The sequence below is a fragment of the Capra hircus genome, chromosome 18 (genome assembly GCF_001704415.2).
Source record: "Capra hircus breed San Clemente chromosome 18, ASM170441v1, whole genome shotgun sequence".
Lineage (NCBI taxonomy): Eukaryota > Metazoa > Chordata > Mammalia > Artiodactyla > Bovidae > Capra > Capra hircus.
Genome location: NC_030825.1, coordinates 12,518,736 through 12,532,399, shown reverse-complemented (window position 1 = coordinate 12,532,399; position 13,664 = coordinate 12,518,736). Strand labels below are relative to the sequence as shown.

The following is a 13,664-nucleotide window of genomic DNA, read 5'->3' as shown; positions in this document are numbered from 1 at the left end:
ACTTGGTCTCTTCTCTCTTTCCTTGACTGCTTCCCTTTGAGGTGGGCTTCATTCTCAGATCAGGTTCTTTTTTTTTTTCAGGTTTTTTTCCTTAGTATCCTTTTATATTTTTTTTGAGTATCATTGCTTTACAATGCTATGTTAGTTTCTGCTGCTGCACAACAAAATGAATCAGCCATGTGTATACACGTTTCTTCCTGTAGAGAGTGCTTCAGGAGTGGGAGGCTATGAGCTCCTCTCCCAGTTGTATGACCCTCAGCACGCTCCACAAGGGGCCAACCGTGACATGTTCGTTCATTCATTTGCTGCGTATTGCACTGTTGCAGGAATGGGAGAGAAGGAGGAATTTTTGATAATGTGCCGGGGAGGAAGACACACTGAAGGGCAGGAGAGGGCCAGCTTGGGATTCCAGGGAACACAGAGCCCAAGGCACAGGCCTGCTGCCCCTGAGGGCTCTACCTGCAGCTGGAGGTGAGGTGACCCAGTGAAAAGGAATACAGGAATGTGTCACACAACTTTGGGTTGTTTAGACTTCCTGGGCCTTGTTCAACACCTTGGGTTGGAGAGCTCCAGCCTTCTGGCTTCCCTGATCTGGCTGATGCATTCAACATCACAATCTCAGTGGAAAAAATAAGAAACCACCCAACTCCCTTCTGAAGAAATTTCTGATTTTTCCACTGTACAGCCCTTGAAGTCTATTTCTCTCCCACTGTTAAAGTACCAGCATACAAATCATAAATGTACAAGGCTGAATTTTTACCAAGTGTGCACTCATAGAACCAGCACCCAGCTCAAGAAATGGACTACTACTAGGCCCCTAGCATCCCTACTACCGTGGTAATCACAGCCCTGCCCTGTCTTCCTATACCAAAGGTCAGTTTTGCCCAATTTTGAACTTTTATTCAACATCCTATTTGTGAGACTTACTTGTGTGTAGTGTACACTTTCATTCTGTATTCTATTTCACTGTATGGGTATACTACATTCTAGCCCCAAACTGCAAACAACCCAAATACCCATGAATGATGCCGTACAGTGTACTGTGGGACCGTTCTATCACAAGTCTTTCGATCTGTCTTCAGCAGACACTCCTAACGGTCCTGTGGGGTGGTTTAACAATCGCATTCCTGCCCCCGGCAGTGAAGTGGATGGAAGCCCCAGCTTCTCTGCGTGCTTACCAGCACTTGGTGTTTTTCATGTTAGCCATTCTAGTGGGTGTGTAAATAGTATTTCATTGTGGTTGAAGTTTGCATTTCCCTGATGACTAATGAAAATGAGCATTTTTTTCATGTTTGGATTTTCTTCTGTGAAGTACCTGTTCAAGTGTTTTGCCAATTGTTCCACTGGGTTGTCTCATTTACTTTAAATTTTTATGTATTTTAAAATGGATACATGGTTTACAAACCTAACAAGTTACAAACCTATTCCTTGTACATTTTCCCAGGGATTGTATATACAAACGTATATATGCCCCAGATCGTCTTTTTCAAATAGTTTTACACCGTAGTTAGTTGGTGATGGACAGGGAAGCCTGGTGTGCTGCAGTCCATGGGATGGCTAAGAGTTGGACATGACTGAGCAACTGACCTGAATTGACACCATAGAGTTACTATACCTCAAATATCACTGCACAGTATTCCATCCGTATGTATAACATACTCTACTTAATATACTGACAGCATATAGGGCGATGCATTTTTATGCTTCTACAAACATTCTACTATAAATACTGGAGTACAGACATCTTTGTGTGCATGAGGGACTCTATCTGGAGGATAAATTGCTGAGTTGGGTCAAAGCATAAATACAATTAAATTTTTGTGATTCATACTTCTATCTTGCTCTGCAAAGAGCTGAATAAAGTGCCACCAATTTGGTCTTCCTGGCCAACGCACAGAATCGCCAAACTTTAATGTTCATCAACTGACTAGGTGAAAAATGGGATCTCTTGATACTCTTAAATCTGGATTCATTCCTTTTACTTTGAATGAGGCTGAGCATCTTTTCATGTGGTTGAACAGAGGCTCCACTTTAAAAGAACTATTTCGTGGGATGAATGGTTAGCTGCACACCAGCTCCTGATGGATACAGAGAACTGATCCTGGAGCTGAGATGTCCTCATTCCTGTGAGGACGTCCAAGGGTAGGTGCTTGGTTCCATGGGCCTTATGAAATCAAGGAGAGACCCCCCAAAAAGTGTGTTGAACCACAGTCTCAAAATAGGAAGAAACCTTAGAAATCAAGTCTAATCTTGTATTTTTTTAGAGATTAAAAAAAAGCTGAGGCTTAGAGAAGGGAAATGCCTTGCAGAAGACCACATACCAAGTCTGTTGAGAAAGAGATGAAAATCCTTGATAAGAGTTGAATTGTTTTTGTCAACTGCTGTCATCCTGTTAGATATTTTAATGAATGATTTCATCATGCTATTTCCTTTAGCAACAGCGCAATTTTCAAGTTACAGTAAACAAGCCCATACAAGTGTGGGGGCTGAGGAGAATTACAAGTCTTTTTTGTGAAAGACTTTGAAATGGGTCACAAAATTATTGCGTGTCTTCAATGGACAACTAGGTGTTGTCGTGCACACCCTTGGATTATCTGGGTCTATGGATCTTTTTCTTTGCTTTAAGCTATTTCTAACTCTATAGGTTTTTTATTTATTTGGCAGCCTCAGGTCTTAGCTGCAGGCCTAGGGATCTTTCGTTGTGGTGAAGGGACTCAGTAGCTGTGGCACGTGCAGGCTTAATTGCCTTCCAGCACACAGGATCTTAGTTCCCAGGCCAGGGATCGAACCCATGTCCCCTGCACTGGAAAGTGGATTCTTAACCACTGGACCATGAGGGAAGTTCCATTCTATAGGTTTAAGTTTTATTTATTTATTTATTTATTTATTTGGCTGGACTGGGTATTAGTTGTGGCACTTGGGATCTTTAGTTGCTGTGTGTGGGATCTAGTTCCCTGACCAGGGATCAAACCTGGGCTTCCTGCACTGGAAGTGTGCAGTCCCAGCCACTGGAGCCAACGGGGGGGAGGGGGGTCCCAACTCTATAGGTTCTGGAGAACAGACGGCAAGGCAAGTGATTCTGTTACCAAGGCTGTTGCCCCAGAATCTTGCCCTTGCCCTTCCTTCAAATGTTTTTTTTCCTTTAATTTACTTTTTAACTTTTTGGCTGTACCATGTAGCATGCGGGACCTTAGTCCCCGACTAGGGACCGAATCTGTGCCTCCTGCAGTGAAAGCTCAGAGCCCTAACCACTGGAACCACCACAGAACTCCAAAACCAATTATTCTTATCTAAGGAAATCCCGTGGACAGAGGAGTCTGGTGGGTTATAGTCCATGGGGTTGCAAAGAGTTGGACATGACTGAGCGACTGAGCAGCCACAAGTTTCAGGAGGAAGATGCAAAAAGACAAAGTAACAAGGACTGGTTAGAACAAACTAGGCCAAAGACTGGGGAAGATCTGGCTTCCCGGGGACCTTGAGTCTCATTATCAGCTCACGGTAATATACTAGCACACGCTAAATGACACACTCATCAGCGCCAGAACAGTTGACAACTGCCAGGACAACAACTGAAAAAGCCCATACAAGCACTGCAAAGGAGAGGTGCAACAGTTCCGGGTCCCATGACACCCCTGTTCTCCACTAAGTCATGAATATTCTTTCCACTCCTTGCAATTCCTTCCTTTTAACCTTGACCTTCTAATATATTTGGTGGCTCCACCAGAATTGGGTTGAGAGCTGATTTGCAAACGAGGTTCCCCCTTTCCATTCTTTGGCCATTGAATATAGCTTGTGTGATTCCACTCTCAGCACCAGTTTCAGGAAAAAGACAAGAGGTCTCCATGCAAGTCCAGTTGACCTGCTTGGTAACAATTCCTGCCCACTGATATCTGACATTTAAATGAAGCTTGTCTGGCAGAAGTTCAACTGACTTCCCTACTGTCAGTTCAGTTCAGTTCAGTCGCTCAGTTGTGTCCGACTATTCGCGACCCCATGAATCGCAGCACACCAGGCCTGCCTGTCCATCACCATCTCCCGGAGTTCACTCAGACTCACGTCCATCAAGTCAGTGATGCCATCCAGCCATCTCATCCTCGGTCGGCCCCTTCTCCTCCTGCCCTCAATCCCTCCCAGCATCAGAGTCTTTTCCAATGAGTCAACTCTTCGCATGAAGTGGCCAAAGTACTGGAGCTTCAGCTTTAGCATCATTCCTTCCAAAGAAATCCCAGGGCTGATCTCCTTCAGAATAGATTGGTTGGATCTCCTTGCAGTCCAAGGGACTCTCAGGAGTCTTCTCCAACACCACAGTTCAAACGCATCAATTCTTCGGTGCTCAGCTTTCTTCACAGTCCAACTCTCACATCCATACATGACCACAGGAAAAACCATAGCCTTGACTAGACGGACCTTAGTCGGCAAAGTAATGTCTCTGCTTTTGAATATACTATCTAGGTTGGTCATAACTTTTCTTCCAAGGCATAAGCGTCTTTTAATTTCATGGCTGCAGTCACCATCTGCAGTGATTTTGGAGCCCCCAAAAATAAAGTCTGACACTGTTTCTGCTGTTTCCCCATCTATTTCCCATGAAGTGATGGGACCAGATGCCATGATCGTTTTTGAATGTTGAGCTTTAAGCCAACTTTTTCGCTCTCCTCTTTCACTTTCATCAAGAGGCTTTTTAGCTCCTCTTCACTTTCTGCCATAAGGGTGGTGTCATCTGCATATCTGAGGTTATTAATATTTCTCCCGGCAATCTTGATTCCAGCTTGTGTTTCTTCCAGTCCAGCATTTCTGATGTACTCTGCATAGAAGTTAAAGAAGCAGGGTGACAATATACAGCCTTGACGTACTCCTTTTCCTATTTGGAACCAGTCTGTTGTTCCATGTCCAATTCTAACTGTTGCTTCCTGACCTGCATACAGATTTCTCAAGAGGCAGGTTAGGTGGTCTGGTATTCCCATCTCTTTCAGAATTTTCCAGTTTATTGTGATCCACACAGTCAAAGGCTTTGGCATAGTCAATAAAGCAGAAACAGATGTTTTTCTGGAACTCTCTTGCTTTTTCCATGATCCAGCGGATGTTGGCAATTTGATCTCTGATTCCTCTGCCTTTTCGAAAACCAGCTTGAACATCAGGGAGCTCACGGTTCGTGTATTGCTGAAGCCTGGCTTGGAGAATTTTGAGCATTACTTTACTAGCATGTGAGATGAGTGCAATTGTGCAGTAGTTTGAGCATTCTTTGGCATTGCCTTTCTTTGGGATTGGAATGAAAACTGACCTTTTCCAGTCCTGTGGCCACTGCTGAGTTGGTTCCAAACTTGCTGGCATATTGAGTGCAGCACTTTCACAGCCTCATCTTTCAGGATTTGAAATAGCTCAACTGGAATTCCATCACCTCCACCAGCTTTGTTCGTAGTGATGCTTTCTAAGGCCCACTTGATTTCACCTTCCAAGATGTCTGGCTCTAGATTAGTGATCACATCATCACCATTATCTGGGTCGTGAAGATCTTTTTTGTACAGTTCTTCTGTGTATTCTTGCCACCTCTTCTGCTTATCTTCTGCTTCTGTTAGGTCCAGACCATTTCTGTCCTTTATCGAGCCCATCTTTGCATGAAATGTTCCCTTAGTATCTCTCATTTTCTTGAAGAGATCTCTAGTCTTTCCCATTCTGTTGTTTTCCTCTATTTCTTTGCATTGATCGCTGAAGAAGGCTTTCTTATCTCTTCTTGCTATTCTTTGGAACTCTGCATTCAGATGCTTATATCTTTCCTTTTCTCCTTTGCTTTTCGCTTCTCTTCTTTTCAGAGCTATTTGTAAGGCCTCCCCAGACAGCCATTTTGCTTTTTTGCATTTCTTTTTGATTTGGTTCAATTAAGGAAATTCGTTTCTTAATTTTTTGGCCACACTGCGCGATGTGGGATTTAGTTCCCCAACCAGGGACCGAACTCGTGACCCCTACATTGTGAGTGCAGCGTCTTAACCACTGGCAGCATTCCTGACTGCCTACATGTACTTGTCTTTTTGGATTCATTGTTGAACCACTTGTATCATTCATCTTACCTACTTTGTCCCTCATAAATTAGTGAGTTAACTCTTTGACATGTGTATGAGACATAAATCTTTGACATTTTGGTATGAGAGTCATGATTTAACTTTTAAAATTTCTCAGATGTGTTTTGTTGTGTTTATTAACTTTTTTTTAAACTTTTTTTAAAAGATACTTTTGTGGGGAAGGATAAATTAGGAGGTTGGGATTAACATATACACACTGCTATATATAAAACAAATAACCAACAAGGACATACTGTATAGGACAAGGAACTATACTCAATATTTTGTAATAATCTATAAGGGGAAAGAGTCTGAAAAAGAACATATACACATATATGTATAACTCAATCACTGGGCTGTATACCTGAAACTATATTGTAAATCAACCATACTTTAATATAAAATAAGATATCATTTAACGTTGTTCATAGCAAGTGTATCTTAAGCATAGCAGCCACTTGCAGTCTCGACGTTATCCAAAGACAATCATCCTTTCTTTCAGCCTATACAAAAAGAATTGTGCACAGATTGGAAGCCTACCTCTCCTTTATTCCTTGTGGAAATAAATAAGCCAGGAGATTAGCAGGGCTTCCCTGATAGCTCATCGGTAAAGAATCTGCCTGCAATACAAGACACACAAAAGACTCTGGTTCAATCCCTGGGTCAGAAAGATCCCCTGGAGGAGGAAAGGGCAACCCACTCCAGTATCCTTGCCTGAAAACCCCCATTGACAGAGGGCTGACAGTCCAAAGGGTCACAGAGTCGGATACAACTGAGTGAATAGGCACAGGAGACTCAATGAGGATTGACTGAATGTATGAAAGTGAAAGTTGCTTAGTCGTGTCCGACTCTTTGCAACCCCATGGACTATACAGTCCATGGAATTCTCCAGGCCAGAATACTGGAGTGGGTAGGCTTTCCCTTCTCCAGGGGATCTTCCCAACCCAGGGATCGAACCCAGGTCTCCTGCATTGCAGATGGATTCTTACCAGCTGAGCCACAAGGAATATATAGCACCATATTAAATGCACAGGCACAGTAACAAAAATCTTAAAGCTTTAAAAGTTGGAATTCAATGAGTAATGCACCTTTTACTTCCAAAAGCTTAGCTATATAAGCGTATCTGGGATCAAGAATGATAAACTGTGAGAAGATGGCTTGCAGACAATGAGATTTCTTTCTATCCTTCACCCTCAATTCAGCTCAGTTCATTTCAGTTGCTCAGTCGTGTGCGACTCTTTGCGACCCCATGAATTGCAGCACACCAGGCCTCCCTGTCCATCACCATCTCCCGGAGTTCACTCAGACTCACGTCCATCAAGTCAGTGATGCCATCCAGCCATCTCATCCTCGGTCGTCCCCTTCTCCTCCTGCCCCCAATCCCTCCCAGCATCAGAGTCTTTTCCAATGAGTCAACTCTTCGCATGAAGTGGCCAAAGTACTGGAGCTTCAGCTTTAGCATCATTCCTTCCAAAGAAATCCCAGGGCTGATCTCCTTCAGAATAGATTGGTTGGATCTCCTTGCAGTCCAAGGGACTCTCAGGAGTCTTCTCCAACACCACAGTTCAAACGCATCAATTCTTCTGGTGCTCAGCTTTCTTCACAGTCCAACTCTCACATCCATACATGACCACAGGAAAAACCATAGCCTTGACTAGACGGACCTTAGTCGGCAAAATAATGTCTCTGCTTTTGAATAAACTATCTAGGTTGGTCATAACTTTTCTTCCAAGGAGTAAGCGTCTTTTAATTTCATGGCTGCAATCACCATCCGCAGTGATTTTGGAGCCCAAAAAATAAAGTCTGGCACTGTTTCCCCATCTATTTCCCACGAAGTGATGGGACCAGATGCCATGATCTTCGTTTTCTGAATGTTGAGCTTTAAGCCAACTTTTTCGCTCTCTTCTTTCACTTTCATCAAGAGGCTTTTTAGTTCCTCTTCACTTTCTGCCATAAGGGTGGTGTCATCTGCATATCTGAGGTTATTAATATTTCTCCCGGCAATCTTGATTTCAGCTTGTGTTTCTTCCAGTCCAGCGTTTCTCATGATGTACTCTGCATAGAAGTTAAAGAAGCAGGGTGACAATATACAGCCTTGACGTACTCCTTTTCCTATTTGAAACCAGTCTGTTATTCCATGTTCAGTTCTAACTGTTGCTTCCTGACCTGCATACAGATTTCTCAAGAGGCCGGTCAGGTGGTCTGGTATTCCCATCTCTCTCAGAATTTTCCACAGTTTATTGTGACCCACACAGTCAAAGGCTTTGGCACCCTCAATTAGTTTTTATCCATCTTTCAAGTTAGTGGGCACTTAAAGAATTTAACAACAAACACTAACTGAGCGCCTGCTTCCCAGCCCTGAGGAAACTGTTCCTAGTATAGGAAATACCCGGGCCCTGCCCACCCACCCCCGCCAACCACCACACACACAAAGCAAGCTAACCACGTTTCTACCTTCGACAAACTTAGGACTCAGCCATCTGTAAGGGGTCGCTGGGACGCTGAGGTCCCCACGCACCCCCAGAGGCTGTTAATCGGGAATCACGCAAACAGCGGCGCTTCCCCTTCCCCCAACTCGCTTTCCGGCCCAGGCTTCCCCCTGGCGCTTCTCCACTAACCCGTGACCGGATTTCTCATCCCCGCGCGCCGCACGCACAGCTGGCACCTCTCGCTGGCTTCACCCGCGCCGCCGCGGGCCCCTGGACACGCGGGTCCGAAAGCCTGCGGCAGCCCGTAGCCCCCCTCCTTTTTCTTCCCCAGACCTCAGCTTGCACGGATCGCTTTATTTTAGAAAGCGGAACTTGAGACTAAGAAGGGCTATCTTTCCCTGGAACAGCCAGTTTTTAGGACCCGCGGCCCCAGAGTCGCAGAAACCCCGCCCCCGCCGCCGCGGCGCGGCCGGATCTGCGCAAGCGCGGCGTCGCCGACCCCGCGCGGTTCACTTCCGGGAGCCGAGCCTCCGCGCTTCCCCGGCCTGCCTCCGGGTCTCTTGTGCCCCTGGGCGGCCGACCCCCTCCGACCGGCCCGGCGGGACCGGGCCGAGCCGCGGGGCCCGCCGTGGCCCGGCCATGAGCGCGGCCGCATGATGCGTCCCTGCCTCGGCCGCTGCAGTCGCCGACGCCGCCGTCGCCGCCGCCGATCGGGAGGAGCCGCAGCGCCGGGCGACCCCGCCCGGGCCTCGGGTGAGCGCGGCGGGCCGGGTCGGGCGGGCTGCTGGCACCCGGCTCTCCCAGCCGCTCCGGGCACCCCCGTCCGCCAGTCTCGGGCCCCTCGCTCCGTCCTGCTCCACCCGGGCGCGCCGCACCTGCGACCTTGCCGAGTGCCTCTCGGGGGCACCTCTGTGCCGGCGCTTGACTCCTTCCTCTGCCAGGTGTCTCCTTGTCACTCCTTGGTGCACCTCTCGGGGTAGGACCTGAATCGCAGCCCCAGGTTGTTGCCTGACCTTGGGCGTGACACTCAGCTCTCCCAGCCACAGTTCCCTCCTTTTGATAGCTAATAAGGGGGTTGTTGTTAGGGCCGGAAGACACAATAGCTATAAACCCTTTGTAAGCTGTTAAGAGTAGTTTATGGGCAAGAATTACAATGGGCTTGCTTAAACATCGCCTATGGCTTCTCAAATGCGCCTGTTCTTCACTCCTTTATACGTTTTTAGCTTTTCTTTTTTGTTCTTTGCCCAGCTCCCTCCTCTTCTCTTACTCTGCCCAGGATCTTTTCGGGGGTTACCTACCAGGCCACCTGGGACAGTCAGGTCAGCCTTCAGGGCAATGTTTGAATCTTGCTGCAGCCAGAATCATCTCTCCTGAGGAGTCATTGCTGCTGGAACTAAGTCTCTCTTTGCTGTTGGATGGAGACACTTTGTTGGCTTGTGGGTAACCGGTTTTGTGAGTGTAAGAAATGTCCATATAGCTGCTCTGTAGCTGCTTTTGCTGACTAGGCCCTGTAAAGTGCAGTCCAATCAATGCTACGGTGTTTAACGTTTGGTCTGCTTAGCGTTCGTGCCTAATGCACATAGACTTGTCTATTTTACTGCTGCTGACTCAAATCTCGGTCTAGAGAGCTAGAACCCGGTCCACCGATCTCACCCGCCAGCCTCGGGCCCCTTGCTCGAGGGTCTAGGAATCTCGGCCAACACATACTCCTTCTTAGACTATTCACTTCAAAGACAGTGAACTGAATCTTCTGATACTTTTACAACTTTAATTTTTTCAAAATCAGACCTAGTTTTTTGATACTGTCTTACAACTTTTACAACACTGAAGGCAACTTTTAAAAGTCACCTTGTTAAATTTGCTTGTTAGTAAGTTGGGATACTTGATTACAGAGAACATCTCTGGGGATATTTGAAAAATGTGATGGAACACACATGTTAAATTACATCTTTTGAACATTCTGGTAAAAATGGAAGGGTCAGAATGATGGACACTATTTGGATTGTGTACTTTCCGGAGTGAGGCTGGTAGGTTGATTTTTGAGTTGTGAGGTGGAGGAGAATGAGACTAAATGAAGGTAATTTCCTAAAGAATTCATAGAACAACAGCTGGAACTCTCTGCACACCTCTCACCTCAAAGTCAAGTGAGTAGACATGTATACAGAAGTTTTTTTTTTTTTTAACCAGTGACTCAGAGCCTACCTCGATTACAGTGAGTAAATTGGGAAATACTGGCATGACTAGGATGACCTCAGTGAGAGAGAAAGTACTGAAAAGAACTCTCTATAAGAACTGGCTTGAGCCAGTCAAACATCTGGACGTACCTTTCCACTTTTACTGAAACTGTTCCCTGCAGGTTTGGACCCTTTGGTGACACAGTAATATCATCTTTGTTAATTTGAGGAACTGGACCGAACAGTAAGTTCACATATGAAGTTAATGCTTGGGATGAAATGAGTAGTCGTTTTCCTGATGATTCCAGACGTTCCCTGCTCCAGACCATGCTGAACAGCCCTAAGGATAGTTCTCTTGAAGCAGCTTTTTGGGGGTCAGTCAGTTCAGTCGCTCAGTCGTGTCCGACTCTTTGCAGCCCCATGGACTGCAGCACATCGGGCTTCCCTGTCCATCACCAACTCCTGGAGCCTACTCAAACTCATATCCATTGCGTCTGTGATGCTATCCAAACATCTCATCCTCTGTCGTCCCCTTCTCCCGCCTTCAATCTTTCCTAGCATCAGGGTCTTTTGGGGGGTATGTTTCTTTAAAGTAATACTTTATTTAATTTTTTGGCTACACCTGAGGCTTGTGAGAACTTAGTTCCCTGAATCAGGAATTGAACCCATGCTCTAAGCTGTGAAAAGCACAGTCCTAACCACTGAACTGCCAGGGAATTCCCTTAAGTAATGGTTTAATTATAAAATTAATACATACTTGTTTTGTAAAAAAAAAGAAAAAACACTGGAGCAGAGCATGAAATATAGATTCCCAAACACTTACTCTTGCTCCCTTTTGTCCCCAAAGCCAGTGTCACGTTAACAACTTGTGTGTGACCCTTCAGCTGTAGCACCCAAGAAGAGTTGAGCCACCTGCAGAGTTGGTCACCTACAAAGTCGAGAGGGAACAGTTTCACGTGTCTGTACTTTGCTCTGCCTGTTCTGGGATGGCATTTCATCAGTCACTTGCCTCTGATTTTTTTTTTCTCTTTCACCCACTTCTTTGCCTCTATCTACAGACATGTTCTTGCCTCCATTCCTGCTTGATTCCATTCTTGAAAACACGCCAGTAGAATTTTATTGTCTGGTAAAATCCAGACTCCTCATGGGGCCAAGATAATGCCTTATATTGGTACAGCACCTCACAGTTTTGAAAACAACTTTGTTATCCTGCGGTGCTGTGTGTGTCTTGGGTGCTTGGTAAATGTTTGGTGAATGAATGACCTTGCTGGGCAGAGTGGGAGTCTTCTACACGGAGGCGACAGCAGGAGCAGAAGCACGGGGCGGGGGGTGGGGGGTCCACGGACACAGCAGGGAAACAGCAGGAAGTCTGGGCGAAGAGCCCGGAGAGGCCCGGGAGCCAGATTCAGTGGAGCCCTGAATGCCGTGGCCCCAAGGTTTGGCCCCTCTATCGGTTAGGATTCTGCAGAGGGACTGCCAAAGGTGAGGGAGCCTAAGCTTGGGTTGTGGGAAGGTGGGCAGGGAAAGGGCGGAGTGGTAACAGAAGCGTTAGCAGCTCCTAGGAGGAGTGACGGGGAGGAGGACTTGGGTCTCGAGGGGAAGGTGCATGGTAAACCCTGGGTGTGCGGGGAGCATTATCAGTTAATGGGAGGAGAGGCCGGCTCTGTTAGCCGCCGGTTTAGGTCGTTCTGGGAGACGGCACAGGGCATGTGCAGCCCCGGTAATTAGCAGGAACAGTCAGGATAGAGAGACTTCCAGCTTCTCTTGAGACAGGCTTTTACAGCGTTATCTTGGTTGAAATGCTTTTAATTCTTAGCGTTCTGTATTTCCAAAACTCACTCTGTTACAGAATGCATTTTCTAAAACCAAGTGCTCTCGGAGGCCGTGTGTTTAATGGAAGAACATGGGCTCTGGAGTCAAAACTCCGAAGTGTTTTTTTTTTCTTAAACAGACCCCCATTTGACTGACAGGCTGTGGCTGTGGGATAAAGGTGGAGCTTTGGTATGTTGTCCATGCGCCTTCGAGGCTGCTTCATGCAGCCTGTGCACTCCTGGTGACACACCCAGAATAAACCCTGCTACTGGGGGTCTCTCCCTCTGCCCTCCCCTTCCTAAGCTGTCCACATTACCCCACCACCACCATCTGACCCCACCCCAGGCTCCCCCTTTTGACCCTTTTCCCTATTCGTGGTCCTGTGGGCTTCATTTTTGCTTTCTCATCTCACTCAACAGGTATTTGCAGAGTTCAGGGTGTGCCGGGGGTATAAGTAGAACATTCCATTGAGGTGATGACAGCGGAACAAGACAGCTGGGGTGGGAGGGAGGTGAGAGGTGAGGTCCGCAGGCCCCGGGCGGTAAGGCTGTGCAGCCACACGGGAGGCCTGGGGGTTTTGTTCTAACTGTAGAGGCAGCCGCTGGCTGGTTTTGATAGACCAGGAGTGGCAGGGTCTGACTTCTCTCTGTTTAAACTGGCTCCAGATGCTGACTGGGGATTGGGTTGGGGCCGGGGAGTAGGTTGGGGGTTGCGCAGAGGCCATGAGTATATAACAGTGCTGGTTGACGCAGCCCAGGTGAGGGCTCCTGAGCCTTGATCGGGCTAGGCAGGCTGGTGCAGGGTGGCTCACATCTAGGCAAGTTTTGAAAGTCAAGCCCACAGGACCTGCTCATGGGTGAAGGGTGGGGAGCTGGGGGAGAAAAGTGAAGTGAAGGGTGTGTCCTGATTTTTGATGCTGGCAACTAGATGGTGGTGCAGGTGCTGTTTATCAAGATGACAAGGTGGGATCCCAACAGTCTGGTGGGTGGAGGGGTTTCTGCTTTGACCTGGACTGTGGTCTTGTTGGACACTCAGCAGCACGTTCTTCGTTTGCGGGTTTCCCACATGCATCTTCTCTAACTTCACGGAGCTGAGCTCTTGGAGATCATTTGGAGAGCACACAGCCACCGAGGGAAGCCCACGCCCCGCCTGAGCACCCCAACACTGAGGTGTCTGCGGAGGGGAAGGGCCAGCAG

At 47.0% G+C, this 13,664-nt stretch overlaps 1 protein-coding gene across 3 annotated transcripts in view; it reads left to right on the top strand.

Annotated features, from left to right (window-relative positions):
* The window catches only part of ZDHHC7 (zinc finger DHHC-type containing 7), a 29,516-nt gene that overhangs the window by 1,949 nt on the left and 13,903 nt on the right, over positions 1 to 13,664 (top strand). Inside the window, exon 1 of one of the 3 annotated variants that reach the window (XM_018061802.1) lies at positions 8,996 to 9,235. The exons of 1 other annotated variant lie outside the window; for it this stretch is intronic. The gene's annotated coding sequence lies outside the window, so the exon portion shown is untranslated. Of the gene's footprint in view, positions 1 to 8,995; positions 9,236 to 9,439; positions 9,459 to 13,664 lie in introns of those variants that run through there. One more of the 3 variants, XM_018061803.1, reaches the window with a different exon arrangement.